Consider the following 20,367-nt stretch of genomic DNA (forward strand, 5'->3'; position numbering starts at 1 on the left):
GCTAGCCGTCCGACTCGCCTGTTCGGTGAGTTGGATCAACTAGCCTGCCTTCGTCCCGTTTTCGTAGCTACCTCCTTCGAGATTGGATCGAACCTGCTCTTGTTTCGTCCCAATCGTAGTCACCGTTGGAACTTTACGATTTCAAAACCTTAAGAACTCATTTTCTCGTAAGAAGTTCGAATTGATCGTATAAAATGGCAACAGTTAACTAAACACCTCGAACTGCCTCCACTATACGAGAAAATTCAAGCTTACTTCGGAATCGACGTCGTTTCGGAAGCGCTCTTTCGATAAATCGTAAAAACGCTTAAGTCGGAAAATGGCCCGAAAGGGTCCAAAACGCGGCTACAAGTCCACTTACGATTTTATACGAAATTGAGCTCAATCGTTACGACGGGTTATCTTCTATTCTGCAGGTGAAGATAAATGTCAAGTTCTGAAATATTTCAAGTTAGGAAATAAATGTAAATCCTAAAACTTGGCCAATAGTTTCAAAAAGATACATTTTTCATATTTCCAATGCATAAATTAAATATAAATTATAAACTTCAAAAAATATAATTGTATTTATTAAAATTATATTGGTGAAAACTTGTGGGAAATAGTTGATTATGGAAAATAATGTATTGGTAACTAAAATTTGATATATTTTCTTAATAAGTGTGAAAATCCTAAAATATAGAAGTGAAGATAAATGTCAAGTTCTTAATAAGGTGAAGATAAATGTCCAATTACGGCACAAGCTTACCTTCTGTCCCACATAAGTGACAGCTGCAGCTTCAGCGCCATCTTCATCAATCTCGACACAAGCTTTTATGGTTTATTTGCATCAAAACGTCTCCACTAAAAACCCTAGAAGCCTCAAACATGAAAGAGAATTTAAATTTTGGAATCCTGAAATCGCCAAATTCAACTCTGTATTTCGGAATATGACTATCCAAGAATCCAGGAGTTGCTGTCATTTCCTCCAAAAGATTATTCAGCCCATCTTTCTTGTCCGGAAGATAGAAATACATCGAAATTTTCGGTTGGTATCATCATTACGGCCTTGTCTGTATGGTAGTCCAAGGACCTTGAATCCATCGTAAGCCTTGATGTATTGGTCTTTATGACTGCTCATAAAAGGCACACGCACTGGTTTTCCAACGAGGAGGTGAAACATTTTATCTTTCGTCAAGGACATGTCGAATTTCTTTTCCCAGGCTCCTTTGAAGTATAATGCGTTTCCACAAACCTTAACGCTCTTGCTTGTAACGAATCCAGGAGGAAGAATGTCTCTGATGAGACCATTAGTGTGATCTGAAGCCCATTTATTTAGCTCTATCCGCACTTCTTCAGCCTTCAAAATAAAAACATGTCATTTAAATTCAGTTAATTGCATAAATATTCCATAATCATTTTATTTAACTTAACTGATATATGTGCAAGTTCTATATACACTACGTTCTCTAAATTCGCAGTCCTAGTACTACTAATCTTCTCTTATTCTTGGAGATCAGAGAACTTTATTATTATTTTTTATGTTTAGAATTTAGTTAATTAATATGTTCTGTAAAAATAAATAAGCTTGAGGAAGCAGAGATTTCGTTTTAGAATATAACAGTTTGTATTCAAGAACGTATAAAGTATTTACAAATGATCAACCGGGAGTGATTGCTCGACCCATACACCATTAACAGCTGAGATTTTGGGGCCACCGCTGGCACTGTCGTCAGCTAAGACTACGGTAGCGATCTCCTTGTAGACAGCGTTAAGCTCGTCGGAATGGGTGCCGTTGGTAACAGCCATCATTGTGAGCGCGGCGCTGATTGACGCTGGAGAGAAGACGAAGTTAGAGTTTCTTGCGTCGGCGTCAATTGCTTTACTCGTAAGGACCAAAGCTGTATCGTTTAGCTTCTTCATCGCTTCTCGCAACTCCTCCTGTGAGAGAGAGGGACTTGCGAATACTTGCGAGTTGCTGAGTTTTTGTTTTTTTTTTCTTCTTTCGCTCCATCTTTGAGATGGACGCATTCTCTGTTTCTGAAGATGTGATAAGCTTTTGTTTTCTCCTTTTTTGGATCCATTGTTTATTTCTTTGTGAGCACACATGACATACATGCCTGACGTATATTTATATATAGAGAGAGAAACAGAATAGGCTGAAAAGTAAATACGTTATTTATGGAATTTGAAAATCTAATTTTTATGTGATTTACTTTTTATTATATAGTAGTTTTTCTTTGATGCTATGCGTACTTACCTTTTCATATATGTAGATTTAATTGTCAGAGTTGAAAACTGAAATACGGAAAATTGATTTTTGTTATGAACCAGATTGTGGATGGCTCATAACCAAGAGATTATGATTTGTAATCTTTCCATTTATCTATGACGGTGTAATCTCCTATATAAATAACCTCTATGTTATGAATAAAGATAGACTTTTCCATTACTTTTATAACACGTTATCAGCACGAAACTCTAAATTCCTAAGCTAATACCCAAATCGAAAAACTCTAAAACCCTAACCCTAGCCCTAGCCGTCGATCCGACGAACCCTAAACCCCGATCGCGTCTCTTGTTCCCGCATCTGTTCCAGCTCGCGTCCCCGATTAGCTTCAGCCCAAGGCGTTCCTGATCCTAGCTCAGACGTTCGCGACTCGAGAGCAGCTCCAGCATGCAACCTCTTCCTCGTTCGCGACATCATCAGTCAGCTCGCGTCCGACGATCAAGGCGTTCCCGATCAAGCAACAAAGGATGTCCGCGACCCGATAGAAGCGACTCGATCCATTCCAGCTCGCGTCCCGTTCGTGTCCAGCTCGTGGCTCAACTCCTTTGGTGGTCCAATTCAACAATCATTTAAGGTTAAAAGGTAATTCAAAACCTAAGAACCTCTAATCGAACATGGATTGATTGATAAAGAATGAAACCCTAAAACCCTAATCTTTATGAATCAAAACCATAGGATAATAGATCAAAAATCCTAATTGAGTAAATTGAAGCTCTAAAAGTTCGATACCCCAAACCCTAAATCATGTTCCTACATGATTAAAACCCCAAATCGGTTTTTACAAGTTAAAATCCGATAAACCCTAACCCTATATCTATAAACCCTAAATAATATAAGTATCAGAAATAATTATACTATAATTATCAAATCACATATTAAAACCCTAATCGAATATTTTGAAATCAAAACTGTTTTCGGTTTTGATCATTGAGGTTTTAAATCTGATTGAATCTGATGCTAAGTTGCTATAATTGTTTGACCGTTAAATTGATAGATTTATTTTCTCATCCTACTTGGTTAATTGTTCATCTGATTTAAAATTGTTTAAACCGACCAGCCTGTTAAAACATTGATTGAATCCGATAGGTTGCTAGCTTGCTTTGCTTATATAATCCGATAGGTTGATAGATTGATTGAGGTTTACTTGTTTAAAATCCGAATGATCTGATTGCATGGTTCTTGAGGTTTAATATCATTTGCTAGGATTGATAGTTTTGTAATCTGATCTGTTTTAAATAGAAACCCTAAATAATCCGTATGATAGGTTATATTGATCTGATTTGGATGTCTTTGAGCATTGAGAATCCGTATGCTAGGTTGATAGATTCATGATAAAATCTAATGTCTTGAGGTTTAAGATTGTATGCTAAGTTCGATTAAATTGATTGATCTGATTATATGTTTTTGAGGTTTGATAAATTCGGATACTAGATAAATTATTTACACATGGTTTATGCTAAATACCAATCAGCCTTGAAACTGATTCGTTGAAATTCATGCTTGAAATCTATATTCTAATATTGCTAAATCAGCCTTGAAACTGATTCATTGAAATTCATGCTTGAAATCTATATTCTAGTATTGCTAAAATCAGCCTTGAAACTGATTGAGTGATTAATAAATCTTTTTTCTAGTCTTGCTAAAATCCATTGATTGTTAAACCCTAATTGCATGATCAATTGAATCCGTTTTTGCTAGTCTTGATAAACCATAATATTATGAGCACATAGAAATAGTATTGCTGAAACTTGCTAGATATTGACTGATTGATTAAATACCTTTAAGATTGATAGTCTCATTTTCCTCATAAGATTGAAATCCGAATTGATTGTTTTTAAGAGTAAGGCCGCATGAAAATTATACCTAAATATTGAGTGATATATGATTTGAGATGTCGAAAATCAACCTGGATTTTACTGCCCTAAATCTCTCTGGAGATAATTATTTACGGTGGGCATTGGATACAAAGATTATCCTAAAGTAAAAAAAAAGACTTGGTGAATGTATCATAGAAGGCAATAATGCCAAATGAGAAAGATTGATACAGAGCAATATTAATTATTAGCCATCATCTTATTAAGAGTCTCAAAGATCAGTATCTGACTATAGAGAATCCTCTAGACCTTTGGACAGAGTTAAAAAAAATCGAGATATGATCACCAAAGAACGGTGTTATTACCAAATGCCCTATTTGATTGGAGGAATCCCAGAATCCAGGACTATAAGTCCGTGGATGAGTCTATTGCTAGCTGGGCAAAATAATGGATTACTGATGAGAAACAGTGAATTGAGACCTCCTGGATTAACCCCATTACATGATACCAATAAGGCCGCAGAAGAAAAAAAAAGTAACCACGTCCAGAATGATAGACCACACGGTCATAGCCGTGGAGGGTGGAAAGGACGTGGCCATGGCCACTATAACACATTTGGCCGTGGGAATCACTATGGCAGAGGCCGTGGGAATCACTATGGCAGAGGCCGTGGGTATCACTATGGCAGAGGCTGTGGGTATCAACCCAATTTGAGCCATGGTCAAGGCAGTGGCTGTGGTATATCCTTTAAACCACAAAGCTCGACCAAATCAGTGTGCCATAGATGTTGAATGGGGAACCATTGGGCTAAGATATGAAGGAATCCCAAACATTTTTGTGACCTCTATCAATGAGAGTCTGAAAGGGAAGAATCCTGAAACCCACTTGGTCTATAAAGATGGTGAAAATAATTTCGAACATGATCAAGATGATCTTATGGAATATGAGACTTATGATTGCCTAAAAGAATCAAGTTGATAATCTGATTTCGACATCAAACTTATGTGATTGTTTTGCTTGTATGGTTTCCCTGATTTTTATCTCCTTGAATTTATTTCTATTACATTGTCTGCTTAGATTAAATGAATGAATGATTTTTCTATATGAGTACACTGAAAAACACCAATATTAGTACTAAAGTAGGTATCGCCAGTCTGAAAGAAGGCTATGGCTAGGCTAATATATTATTGCCTAAGGGTATGCATCTAAAAACCAGTGATGCCTTATATTCAGCCAGCTCTAAGAGCAAGAGCAGCCTATTGAGTTTTAAAGATATAAGAATGAATGGTTTCCATATTGAAACAATGGGGGAAGGAAACAAAGAGTTCCTTCAGATATATGTATAAAACCGCCCAAGGCCATAATAAGTCCTAAAGACTATACTTGCATTCTCTACTGGCCTAGACTATGCATAGATCAGTATGATAGAGGCTAAAAGCCTGCGAAAATATACACTTTATGGCACGACCGGATTGGCCATCCTGGTCCAAACATGATGCGAAAATTGATATTCAAAAGGAACACATTAAAAGATAAGAAGAGTTATCCCAAAGAATCTCACGTGTGTAGCACGTACACAAGAGAAACTCATTAGGCCATCACCAGTAAAACGGCTACGAGCCCCTTTTTCATAATAAAGACTATATGTCTAGATAACACTGGTGAATACATGTCCCAAGCGTTTAAATGATTATGGTATGTCCATGGGGGTAAGTGTGGACAATTCCGTGACACATGTCCATACCAAGAATGGCTTGGCCGAAATCTTTTAAAACGCAAATAGCAGATTGATAGACCATAACTTATGAGGTCAAAACTCTCATTCACAGCTTGGGCCACACAAAATTTACATGCACCTAAGTTAATATACATCAGGCCATTTAGTGAGCATAGATATCCCCTATCACAATTATTAACGGGTCAAGAGCCAGACATACCCCATCATAAGACATTTGGATATGCTGTCTATGTACTAATTGCTCCACCAGAGAGAACTAAGATGAGACCTCAAAAGAAGGATGTGGATATATGTTGGATATGATTCTCCCACAATAATAAAGTACTTTGAGCCAACTATGAGTGATTATATTTGAGGCCATGTACACAGATTATTTTAAGACCAGGAGGAGAAAAAAATAATAAAGCTGGTAAAAGAATGGTAAAAGAAATAGAATGGAATCAACCATCAATGTCTTGGCAAGATCCTCGGACTAAAGAATGTGAAATAGACGTCCAAAGATTATACATTTACAAAGCTAGCTAATCAAATGCCAGACACATTTGCTGACCCGAAAAAGAATGACTAAGTCATATATAAACCAGCTTGTAAAGCACCAACGAATTTGATGTCCAAGAAGAGACACAATCAAGTTGCTAAAGAGTCTAGACAACGTATGAAACGTGGTAGACCAATAGGTTCCAAAAGATAAGAATCCTCAGAAACAAAAGAAATGTGCAGAGAATGATAATCAAAATCCAAATCCGAGGTTGCTAAGGAAACCATCCCGACATGGAGATAAGGCCGGCCGGCTCTAAGGTACAGGTACCAAACAATGTAGCTTGGGACGCCAAGCTGCAAAGTATTAAAGGTCCTGATAATAATGAATCTCAATCGATTATATCATGTCTGGAACATAATGGAACCAATAAGGAATGTCAACATAAGATGATTTATTTGCATACAAGGTAGCACTTGAATTTATGAATATAAGCGAGGATCATGAAACCACGTCAATATAACAGTGCGCACTCGTAGAACAGATTGGATTGAATGGAAACGTGGGGTTAAATAGTTTAAAGAAGAAAGGCGTTTTTGGCCATATGATTAAGACGCCATATGATGTTAAAACCAGTGGATATAAATGGGTCTTGTGAGAAATATAAATCGTGAGATATAAAGCTGATGTTGCACAAGGATTCTCACAAAGACCAATAATAGATTATGAGGAGACATACTCCTATGTGGTAGATGCAACTACTTTTAGATTTCTTATAAGTCTGGCTATATAAGAGAGAAAATTAGACTTGCAGCAAGTTGATGTAGTGACTGCATATTTATATGGTCCACTGGATAATGAAAGTACTAGAGGGTATTGAGCTGAAAGTACAGTAATTTCTCGAGAAAAATATTGATAATCATCAAAGTATATGATCTGAATATCCTAGGAACCTCTGGATACAATTTCCCAAACAGTTGAATATATCAAGAAAGAGTTTGAGATGAAAGATCTTTAAAAAAAAAAAAACAAAGTTTTGTTTAAGATTACAGCTTGAGTACATTAACAATGAAATCCTTGTGCATCAAATAGTATGTACAGAAAAAGGGTACTCAAGAGATTTAATATGGACCAGTCTCACCCATTATCTAGTTCATGGGCGTGAGATCACTTGTTTTGGACACTGATCCATTCAGTCCAAAGGTGGACAATAAAGAAGTCCATTTAGTCCTGAGATGGACGATGCAGAAGTCTTGTTTTAGACACAGATCTTATTGGTCAATAAGAAGGACGATGAAGAAGCTTTTGATTTTGGTTTATTTTATACTAACCAGCCCAAAGAGGGGTTATTTGGTTTTGTTGATTTGTTTTCAGACAGGTTATGTTTTACACATGGTGGTACACGCATATCACAGCAACATCATCCAAGATTTCGTGTGTGGGTATTTGAGGTTGATGAATCAATATGTTCGATCAGATTGTGGCATGACCGATGGTAAAGAAGAACAAACTATCATGTTCGAGGACGAAGCATATTCTGCTCAAGATCTTCACCACCCACGAATTGCAAAAAATTGGAGAGGTCCAAGGGACCTTCAGTAATGTCCAAATGAGGGGGAGTAATGTGTGTTGTACTCTTTTTCTTTCACCATGGTTTTGTCCCAATTGAGTTTTCCTGGTAAGGTTTTAATGAGGCAACATTAAAGCACATTACAAGCTCTAAATGGTTATGGCATCCAAGGGGGAGTGTTATGAACCAGATTGTGGATGGCTCATAACCAAGAGATTATGATTTGTAATCTTTCCATTTATCTATGACGGTGTAATCTCTTATATAAGGAACCTCTATGTTATGAATAAAAATAGAATTTTCCATTACTTTTATAACAATTTTACCCAATAATTCAGATCTTAGTAGTTATTTTATAAAGTTTGACGCAAAAGTTTCTATCTTCCCTTGAGAGCCAAGCTACTCAACCAGAATTTCAAGTTATCGTATATAATGTGCTAAGATTTCATAATCTGATTTTTTTTAATTTATTTTTATGAATATATTAATTATAGATTTCAAAAAACCAAATTTTAATTTAATTTATTATATAGATTTTTTTTTGTTGGTGCTTTACTTTTTAATTTTCATATGTATATGTTTAAGTTTTATTAGTGTTATAAAAAAAAGGAAAATGGTTATTTAAATCACTAACTTTCAAATTTGGTTAAAAAAAATATGCACTTTCTCTTGGACCATTTAAAACATCAACTTAACTTGAATGACCACTTTAAAATTTAACTTAATTTGACTAAGCCAAATTAAAGACGGTGTTAATTCGGGTAACGGATTGATTAGACAGGGATAATCACCGTCTCTAATTTCTGTTAAGTCTAAACGGCGTCGTTTTGACCAAAGCTACACTCGTTTTAAACTCAAACCACTAGACCATTTTACAATTTTGTTAACTTGAATAACTACTAATAGATATTATTATTAAATTTTCAAATCATCTTCTCCCAACCTAAATACCTAAATCGATCATTGTTGATCTTGCTGGTTCTCTATCATTATTTGCTTTTATTGCTCGAGCGGTACTGTTATTAATATTATACATCTCCTTTGTATTTCATTAATTTATTGATAACTAGCTTCGAACAAGAACTTAGCTAACATGTCTTCACATTAGCATCTTCTTTTCTTCATCTTCATCCTTGTTCATCAGTAGTTCTTCCCAAAACCTGTCGTCGAGTTCCCTCTCCACCTCCTCAGTCCGTTGCCATCCATATCCTTGCATCTCCAGTCGCATGTGTTTAAGGATTTTAGGGATTTAGGGAGAAGATGATTTAGAGGTTTGATAATAATATCTTATATTATTTATTCAAGTTAACAAAATTGTAAGTGGTCTAGTGGTTTGAGTTTACAACGATTGTAGATTTGATCACGTGTTCGATTCTTTTCAGATACTATTTTTAAAAAAAATTCAAAATGACGTCTTTTGGAATTAACAGAGATTGGAAATGGCGATTAACCCCGTCTAATCAATCTGTTACCCGAGTTAACGTCATTTTTAATTTGGCTTAGTTAAATTAAGTTGAGGTTTAAAGTGGCTATTCAAGATAAGTTGGTGTTTTAAATGGCTTAAGAGAAAGTTCATGTTTTTATATTTATCTATATATTTAGAGATAAATATAAAAAAATTCTATAAATAGAAGAACTACAGAGGGAATACACTTAAACAAGATCTTTATTTTCATTTAACAAAAAATCACTAAAACAGAGATGGTCTTAGTAGAATATATAGCATACATCTATTATATCTATTATAGAGAAATAGTAGAAAAAAGACTATTATTTCTATAATAGACCAATGCTATATTTTCTTTTATATATAGAGGAATGTTCTATTTGTCTTTAAATATAGAAAAATAGCATTCTCTGTAAATAAAAGAAAATATAGCATATAACACTGGGGGAGAAAGATATATATGATTGGGTAAGATCAATAGCTCTAACTGGACTATGAAAGGAATAATAGGAACAAAGAGAAAAATAATGAAAAGAAACAAAATAATAGGAATACTTATTTGTTATGTTCTTTCCCGGATTTATTAAGGAATAATTTTGTTTTATGATTCCTTAAATTGAAAGGAATAAGAGGAACATTGGAGAAAAAAATATTCTTTACAAATGGTGTCAAATTTTAGGAATGAAGAGGAATTAACTATTTTCATTTATTTCCTTAATCATCATTTAGACGTAATTTAAGGAATGAAAAAATATTCCTTACAAATGGTGTCAAATTTAAGGAATAAAAAAAATTCTTTACAAATGGTGTCAAATTATGTTTTAGCTTTCAAATGATATTGCTTGACTCACAAGTTTGTATATTTCCTTGCTAACCAAATTTAGTCTCAACAATTCGCCAAGTGACTAAAATCTTGAAACAAAAATTAATTAAAAATCAATGAAAATAACACGATGTCATCTTTTCAATATTCTTTGTAATGCAACATCTAAATCAACAGCCAAAAACCAATATAGGTTCTATTATAGCAAAGTTGCAAGTTGATTAAAACAAAATCTAAAACAAAAGAAAACTGCAATCCGGTCAAATCGAGTCTTAAGCGGAAGAAGGTTTGGGAGGATCAAAGATTTGACCAACGAACATAATAGTTCTACTTCTGTCCTCTTTTATCAAAAAAAGAAACGGATGATCAGCCACAAAATCTATCAACTTCATGTAAGAATATTTTATATTCTTATATGACCTATGTGTCTATTTGTTCAATATAAAGATTAAGTTCATATTAATGTTAGGGATAATTTGCAAAATACCCTATTTCGGATTTGAAATTTGATAATTACATTTTCTATTTTAACTTTTGAAAAATACACTTCCTTAATTATGAATTGACCTTTTTACCCAAGATATAATTCGAAATTAATATATAAATTCGAAATTAATAAAAATAATATCATTAAAATTAGATAAATATGTGTGTTGAGATAAATATGTTATTTTACCATTTAAATTTTACAATAACAAAGATAAGCATGTGAATTATGACTTGTATTAACTTTATTATGAAGTTTATACAGATTTCCCTTTATTTTATTTTCTTCACTTATATAAATAAGTCACGTTGTTAAAAAAGAAAAGCAAGTCACGTTTGTCTCTACAAAATTTTCATCTTCTCTACCGGAGCCAAGTAAGTTCTAGCTAATATGATGTATTCGGATATGTGTTTTTTTTTTTGATTTTGAATATGAAAAAGAATTGCACTGATTATTATTCATCGGTTTGTTCTTCTTTTTTCACGTGTCATGAAAATCCAATAAATCTGTTTGAGCCAATGATTTGATTCGTGTATCTTACAAATTTTTTAATTTATGTTGTTTATATAGAGATGGAGTACAAGATTCAAAAAGGAAGTAATGGAAAAAGAAAGGCAGAGGAAGAACAAACACATACCGACAGTTTTCACAGAAAACAAATGGTGTTGCTTGCATTAAAGTCTTATCGAAAGATTACTTTCCTGTGTAGATGAAAGAGTTAAAAGAAATTCTGAACAGTGGATTCACAAATAATTCCCTATCTCTAACGATTTTCTTTTAAAATATATATATTTTTTTAAATTGTTTAATAGGAATTGATAAATATTAAGATTGGACAATTTGATAAATTTATATATAGATAAGTGTATTTTTCAAAAAAGCTTAAAAAAGGTGTATTTTTCAAATTATATTCTTATTGAAGTGCATTTATCCAAATTTTCCCTTAATGTTATGGATTCTAATATAAAAGACGAAACCGTGATGGATTGGTTTTGATTAACAACATTAGAATTTGAGTGTTTTGATAACCCTCCTCTCTTACCTTATTTTATATGTCTTTCTTATGATTGTATATATGTAACTATATGTGTGTGTATGGTAGTTAATAAAGTATATAACTACTGAAATATAATACAATATATAATTACATATAGTGTGGTGGTTAAAAGTTTATGGACAGTTGTGTCTCTTAACATAGTGATATATTTTCATAAATATAAAAGCTTTGTATCTCTTATGAGAACAAGTTGAATCACTCTTACACCGCAATAAAAGTGTCGATCATATGGATTATGAAAAAGACGTTTTCAACGTTTCTTCTCCATCAAAAGAAACTATTGAAGAAAAGGTCAAAGAGACGAAGAAATCAATTGGTGAATTGATTCCAATACCAAGCCAAATTAAGCGTGAAATAAGGTTAGTGTTTCTTCTTTCTTCTTTAGAAAGTATTAGGGTTGAATTAATCTAGACTAGAATATGGTCTTGGGTAGATTTCATAATTGAAATCATAAAAGTTTTAATCTTACATTTGGTATCAGAGCCAATCTAGATTTAATTAATTCACTGTAATTAGTTTTCATCAAGTTCATGAACATATACGGATGAAACCATTTTAAAGAGTGTTCATGGTTTGTTTAAACGCACGGGATCATGCGGTTGCTTAAACGCACGGTCACTTGTTTAAGTGTAAGTTCATGATCAGTGCATATGTAGACAGCATCGTAATCGTACGGCACCGTAATCATTATGCGTTTAAGTTTTTAACATAAATTATGGGTCATTAGATTAAAGTGCCGTAACTAAGACAATGTTTATTGCAATCCCTTAACAAGGGATCTTAGCATTAATGTGATTTTAATTAAATGGAAAACCCATTTATTATGAAGAGGCGTCCCTTAATTAAGGAAGCGAAGGCACGGTCCCTTGAGCCACGTGGCTTGATGTTATTGGAGAGAGGGTCGGTGGTCTCGCGAGACATCGCGTTCTTTCTTCATTTTTTTTCTTTCTGTTTTTCTTCTCTCCTCTCCGGAGACGAAAAGGCGATATCTCTTCTTCTCGGTGGCTCGACTCAACCAATGGCGGGTTTCTCGGTGGCTCATGTAGATGAAGGAAAACGGCGTCCCCTCTAACAGTTGCTATCGTCGACCAAGGAAAACGGCGAGATGTCTCTCGTGGTTGCTGTCGGAGGCGTCGCCAAACGGTGACCGTCGGCAAATCGAAAGGCAAAGATGAGTTCATATGTCTCACTGTTTTAATATTTCATTCATGCATGTCTTTAGATTGTTGTATTTCATCCTGAATCTAGAGAAGCTCAATCGACTGACTTGTTGTAATTTTGTCTGTCTTTGTGTCTTCAGATGGTTTGATCAAGAGGCACGATCCAGAGAGAGCCGTCCTATCTCTCAGAAAAAACCCCCATGATCGTTTGTAAAAGGTAAAACATTTGTCTTTGATCTTTTGAATCGGATAAAATCAATCTATTTGGTCTGTTGAATAGGATAAACCATTGTTTATATTCGATGGTTGTTTGTGAGTTTGGTTGCGCTTGCTGTTGGATTTAATTGTGAGTTTGGTTGCGCTTGCTTTTTAAAAACGTCTTGAATTGTAGAGTAGGATTTAATTGTGGCTTGAACTGAATTAGAGAGTTGGATAATACCATTGTGCTCTGTTTAATTTCTTCATTATTGTTGCTTTTTAAAAACGTCTTTGCTCTGTTTGAATTGGAGAGTAGGATTTAATTGTGGCTTGAACTGAATTAGAGAGTTGGATAATACCATTGTGCTCTGTTTAATTTCTTCATTATTGTTGCTTTTTAAAAACGTCTTTGCTCTGTTTGAATTGGAGAGTAGGATAATACCATTGTCTTTCCTCTGTTTGAATTTGATAAAGCATTGCAATCTCTTGTTTGCTATAGTGGTTTGTGGTATTAGAAATATGTTGCGATTGTCCTTGATTGCTATCTCTTCTGTGAAATGAATTGAATGGTAATTATGTGTTAGGTTAGGTAATAAATAGCTGTTTATTGGTTTGTGGTTAGATAGAAATGAATGGTCTTGTGTTTGTTGGTGTTAGAAATATGTCAACTCGGTTATGGTTGGCTATCAATGCGTTTCTTCTTCTATTGATTCTATAAAAGTCTTGGCTTCTCTTCTTTGTTCAATTCATTCCAAAACCGTGTTCTTCTCTTCTCTTCCTATTCATTCTATAACAATCTCAGCTCTTTCTTTTCTATCCCTCTTCCTTCGTTTGGATTCCAATCAGTCTGCTTCAAGCTCAAAGTTTGTTGAACTATTAAATAGTCAACAAACTCTTTCCTTTGGAAACAATGAAGATAGTGTTGAACTATCTTCATCACAACTTCCATTTCAATGCTCATTTGGTACCGAAGCCTCTAACTTTGATGGAGAGACAGCTACAGAGCGAAGAGAGCGACGGAAATGGACACCAAAGGATGATATTTTGCTCATCAGCTCGTGGTTAAACACGAGCAAAGACCCAGTGGTTGGGAACAAGCAAAGATCAGGCGCCTTTTGGTCAAGAATTGCTGCCTACTTTGAGGCAACCAGAGAGAGCCAAGGGACTGATGCTGGCTGCGAACAAAGAGAGCCGACCCACTGCAAGCAGCGTTGGCACAGGATCAACGACGTTGTGTCCAAATTCTGTGGAGCGTATGAGGCTGCTACTAGGGAGAAAAGTAGTGGCCAAAACGAGAATGATGTTCTCAAGCTAGCACATCAAATCTTCTACAACAATCACCAGAAGAGATTCATGCTTGACCACGCATGGAAGGAGCTGCGCAACGACCAGAAGTGGTGCGCCCTTGACACTGCTAAACGTCCCAGTTCGAAGAAGATGAGGTGTGATGACGGTGGAGACTCATCAGCCTCTCAAGCAACTGAGAACAAACGCCCCCCGGGTGTTAAGGCCGCAAAGGCGAGTTCTAAGAAGAAGGTGGTAGAGGAGAATTCTCTGAATGCGTTTCAAAGTATGTGGACAATCAAACAGCAGGATTTGTTGATGAAGGAACGGTTGTCTAAGATGAGTTTGCTTGACAGTCTTATTGGGAAGCAGGAACCTCTAGCTGAGTATGAAGAGGCCCTCAAGAAGAAACTCATCACTGACTTGATGTCTACTTGATGTCTAGCTAGTTAGTCGGCTAAAACTCTGCTTATGTTTCTTGTTATGCGTCTTGTTGTGTTTATCGTTATGTTTCTTGTTATGACTCTTGTTCTGTTTATGGTTATGTTTCTTGTTATGTTTCTTAAAATGGGCATCTAAATGTAGTTCTGTGACTTGTTCCTGCTATTGTTCTTGTGCTTATTAATGCTAAATGTTCCTGTTATTGTTCTTCGCGCGGTTCTTGTTATGTTTAAAATGTGGTGATTGGCGCGGTTATGTTCAAGAGTTTAACATGTTCTTGTTCTTGTTATTGCAGGTGAGAGAGTACTCAAAGAACCTATGTCGGAGCCAAGTTCAGAACACGAGAGAGTGGAGATGTCACGAGCGTTGAGAGATGTCACGAATTGAGTTGTTGTAGATGTCACGAGCGTTGATGTAGTTTTTCTTGTAGTTTTCACGAGAGTGGTGAGGTACTGTCCTCTAGTTGTGTCAAAGTGTTAATGTTTTGTCTTCATGTCATGATTTGTAATCTTGCATCACGGACACAAAAGTCTTGTAAATCACGGACTGAACAGCAATGCATCGAAGTGTATATAGTCTCATATTCTACTCTCATCGATATTATGATTTATTTCCCCACCGATCTTAGACTGTATAACACTGGTGACAGTGTTGTTTAAGTTTGGGGGAGGTTCTACTAATATTGTGCTTTAGTTAGGTATAAAAAGAAAAAAAAGATCTGAGTAGACGATTATTAAATCGACCGATGAGAGCATGTCGATATCGATCGACAGTACAACACCTGCAGCGACCGATGGTAACTCCTTTCCATCGATCGACACTTAACCCGGTCAGGTTATCATTCTTACTTGTTAAATTGTGTACTTATGTTTATGTTATCACCATAACTCCGACTAGATATACAGTGGGGACAATGTAATTTAAGTCTGGGGGGATATTTACTAGATATTAGTGTGTTCATGAGTCTTATAAAAATGTTTTCAAAAGAGTTTTATTGAGTCAAGAAGGGGATAATGAACTTATTAGATTTTTTCTTGTTACCTAACCACTATTTAGCACCTTTCTAGACTTACTAATTGCAGATAGTACTAAAGATACTAAAGTGGATCAACCTGTCAACTATTCACACTTGCTGAGATTGTTTGAAAGAACCAAAGCTGACCTCCAACACTAAACCTGACACAACTGCTTGTCTTGGGGCTTGGTATACATGGGATCGGATTCTTCAAACAAGTCTGGAAGGTAAAGCCTTGTATAGATTTATCACATTTTCTCTCTCTATTTCGACCCTAGATTTATAGGTAGAGATATTTATTTTCAAAAAAAAAAAAAAAAAAAAACGAAAAAGAAAGAAAGAAAAAAAAGAAAAAAGAAAAACAAAAAGAGAAAAAAATATATATAATAGGTGTTAGTTAGGTGGAATCCGAACATGACTTGGTGGCTACGACCATTAAGGCTTGCTTCATAAGGATTCCAACAAAAAGAATTCGAACGAGACTTGGTGGCAGCAATCATCAAGGTTCGATTCACATGAATTCTTGGATATTGGTCAAAAAAAGGGAACATGACTTGGTGGCAACCACCATTAAGGCCTGATTCATGGAAGCTTGTCCAATCTTGGTCAATGATCCTGCAATGGAAGCAGACTTTGACTAAATAGAGAAATTAGTAGAGAGAAAAGATAGGAACTAACTTTTACCTGCAGATCCAGATACTTGTTTGAAATCCTAGCATCCTGTGATCAATACTCCCAAGATAAAGCCTGTACTTTTATTTATGTTAAGAAATGAGGTTGGTAGAGGGGAATGTCAGACATGATTTGCTAAGTTGTTGGCTAGGTGAATTTGGTTGCTAAGCTGGGATATGGTATAATGTGCTTTTGTGATTAGGACTTATTAGATGTGGATTGCAATATTGCAGAGGTGTTGATTCTAAATTTTAAATCATGTGAGTCCCTGCTGTTTTCAAACCTCTTTCAGAGAGACTGCCCGTCTGTTTTGCTTGAGGACAAACAAAAGGGTAAGTCTGGGGGAGTTGATATACCATGGATTTTACCCATTATTAGCCATGGTATATAGGTGTTTTAATAACTAATTACTATTATATAGAGTCTATTCAGAGTATTTACAGGTTCAGGTACGTGCTGGAGAAATATGGTGATTTTGGAGCCTTTTGAGGTGCACAACTGCACAGACGCGTCAGATATTTAGCTATGGATGGAGAGCTTCCCACCGTTAGATTGAGCCCATATTTTGACACAAGATAGAGCTTTGAGTTAGATTTCTAATGCCACTGGTTTTAAGTCAATCAGCATCCTGGAGCAGAAGTTATACCCGTTGTACTGAAGAGTGGCTAGTCTGCCTCGCGAGAGGAAGCTATCGAGGAGATGAAGGACTGTCGATCGATGAAACAGTATTTGTGTCGGTCGACAGTGATACCAGAATATGGGCTGGGCATATTTTATGACCGACTGAAGCCCAGAGACAACCACAAATTACCAGAATACCCTTGGACGACCTGAAATCCTATTTATGTTATTTCTAAGCCATTGTTGACGGATACACTCTTTAAGCTTTCTTTGATTCTTGTTCTTAGTGAGGAGAGAAGGGAGGAACTACATCAGAGGCCTCCTGGAACTCCATTGGTTTTGGTTTTATATTATTTATGCTTTTCATCTATTCATCTATGATTTCTGTGACAAACTTCATGTCTGAATAGATCAACCTGTTAGGTTTAGGGTTCAGATAGGTTATGAAGGATTAGCCCAAAATATAGAACTACTAAGTTGTGATATTCATCATAGGATTGTTCTTACTTCTTGTGTTCTAGAGTCATGAACTAGAATCCTGATCTTAGAATCATTAGGCACAATTGTGAATGCTTGGTCTTTTCTCTGAACTGAATTCTATTGAGCTAGGATTGCTAGAAACATACGAGAGTTGATTTAGAAACCCTAGTGAACACATATTCAACCCGATCGTAAAGATTGCTAGAAGCAATATCGATCGATGATCCAATAGATTAATCGATCGATATTGTGAAAGGTGTGTCGATTGATATTCCTATAGAATAATCGATCGACACTTTCTTGTGACAATAAACGAGAGTTGAGATCCAAGATCTGGATATTAGACTGTCTATACAACGGAAGTTGTTAGATTTGTACTCCCAGTTGAGTTCTATAATATCTTGCAAGCAACAATTAGCCTCTATATCATTATAATCCTGATTACCTGAATATAAACCCTAGATCTAGCAAACCATCCTTCCATCAAACAACTCTCTGCCAAGCTGAACAATTGTCTTGTTCAACTTGTTTTTTTTTTTTGACAACAATAATAACTAAACTACGATAAAGGTCCTACCGACTCGGAAAGCCAAGCCGGTGGGGTGGAAATAATCAACTTATTTACTGCTTTACTGCTTTGCTATATTTATTTACTGCTTTATAAACTATTAGCCTAGATTAATCATATAACTATTAGATCTAATTGGTTCCCTAGCTCCTTGTCGATTCGATCCCTAAGTACTACAACTCGACCTCTTATTTGAGAGAGTATAAATCCCTCCTTAGGGTAATTTGAGTGATATCATGCTACAGAGCAAAACACAAACCGTTTATGAGATAATTAAGAAACGTTTCGCGGAAATGCTACAAAGCAAATCGCAAACATCGTTCTAAAAACCGTTAACAAATCCTTGTTAAACAATTTTTCAATCCGATCAAACACTTTAAATAGAAAGCTAAATTAGAGTTAAGATTGTAGAAGCTGGATAACCGGACTGACATAAACAATATAATAAAAGTGATATGTTAAGAAAATTGATGATTGTAAAAGCGAATACAAAAAAGATAAGAAATTGTATTCGCGAACGAACATGGAGTCGATATATAATCTATTTCCTTAACTTGGTCTAAAAAGAATTTTTTCCTGACCTAAGACTCAAGCCCAAGCCGAAGCCGAGCCAGCCGGATGGCTCCGCCAGTGCATGTGTGGGGAACTCTCTCTTCCACTGAGCTGTTTAACCACTTCATAACACATGAGCATATATATATTACTCCCTCTCACCCTTCTTGGCCGATGTGGGATATTTTCCCATGACCACTTTCCATTTAAGTGACATTTCCTTGGGTTTATTATATCTAAAGCCCATCTCATATTCATTCACAATTTAATTAAAGCCCAAAGGCATTTAATTGATCCAACAGGACTAACAGATAGGGACTGATCCATCCACACTCCATTTATCCCCGAGATCTTAGGGCCACCATCCTCACTTCCATCGACGAAGATGGTGTTTGCTCCTTCATGGAAAACAGCGTTGAGCTCATCGATAGAGGATGACCTAAGGATGGAGAAGATGGAAGATCTGAGTGTTTGTTCTTCGGAGGTAACGGCAACCATGGTTTGATAGGCGTTGATTGATGCCGGAGAGAAGACAAAGTTAAAGTTTCTGGCTAGGACAGAGATTACTTTCTCTGTAAGGAACATGGCCACGTCGTTTTGTTTCTTCATCGCTTCTCCCACATCAACCTTTGAGTGTAAAGAGGGATTTGTGATTGCGACATCCTTCTTTGAGAGACAGGGGCTTTCGAGTTCTGGTGTGCTAAGCTTTTTTCTCTTCTCTTTTGGATCCATCTTTTAGGTTTTCTTTCTTCTCAGCATATACACAAATATATAGAAAACTAGGGCAAACCCGTCCAAAGAGCCGGCGGATGACTAAATGAAAAAAAACAATAGAAAATATCTTTATTTCTTATTGTAATGTTTATTTTACTTTTATAATGAAATATTTATACTAAATTACTTGGAATAATAATTTAAATTTCAATACATATCAAGAATTAATTTGAAGTTCAATACATAAATTACCAATTATTTTTCTATCATAAACATTTGTTTCTGAATGTGTTGTTACTTTTTTCTCTATACGCTTTTTTTAAAAAATCTATTGATTTAGATAATATTCAAAATGAGACGATATAAAACTTGTTTTTTAAAATTAGGTATATAGTATAACAATCTAAGAGCATGACTGGTTTCTCCGCTATTACCCGCAAACACATCTTTTGCGGTTTGTAGCGGTTATTAGCGTTTTGCAACAATCACTTAAACCACTCTAAACCACTTCAAACCGCTTCAAATCGCTCTGAACCTCTTAAATTCAAAAGTTTGTTCCAACTAGCGTTTGTGGTTGCGGGATGGTAATTTTTTTTTTTAATAGTATAAATACAAAAATAAAAATAAATTTTTTTAATTGAAATACTAAAATATATATATTATATTTTAATTTATATTATAAAATTTTAAAATAAAAATATTTTCAATAACTTGTAAAAAATTAAAAATACAATTTTACAAATATAATTTTTATATTTATTATAGTATTATGATGTTTGATATTTTTATAATTATATAAAATATAAATATTTTTAATTTATTATTTAACCGCTATTGTATTTGGTGGTTAACCAGTCATAAGTATCCCGCAAACGCACCAGTTTCTAATCGCAGTACCAGTCGTACAAATCTCTTAAAACCGTTTAAAACCGCAACCACCCGCATCTGCAAACCACCCGCAAGCGCAACCGCTGCGGTT

General features: G+C 35.2%; 1 pseudogene; it reads right to left on the bottom strand.

Annotated features, from left to right (window-relative positions):
• Window positions 1-495: 495 nt before the first annotated feature.
• On the bottom strand, window positions 496-20,030 carry LOC125586406 (annotated as a pseudogene).
• Window positions 20,031-20,367: the final 337 nt, after the last annotated feature.

Source organism: Brassica napus, chromosome C4 (genome assembly GCF_020379485.1).
Source record: "Brassica napus cultivar Da-Ae chromosome C4, Da-Ae, whole genome shotgun sequence".
NCBI lineage: Eukaryota > Viridiplantae > Streptophyta > Magnoliopsida > Brassicales > Brassicaceae > Brassica > Brassica napus.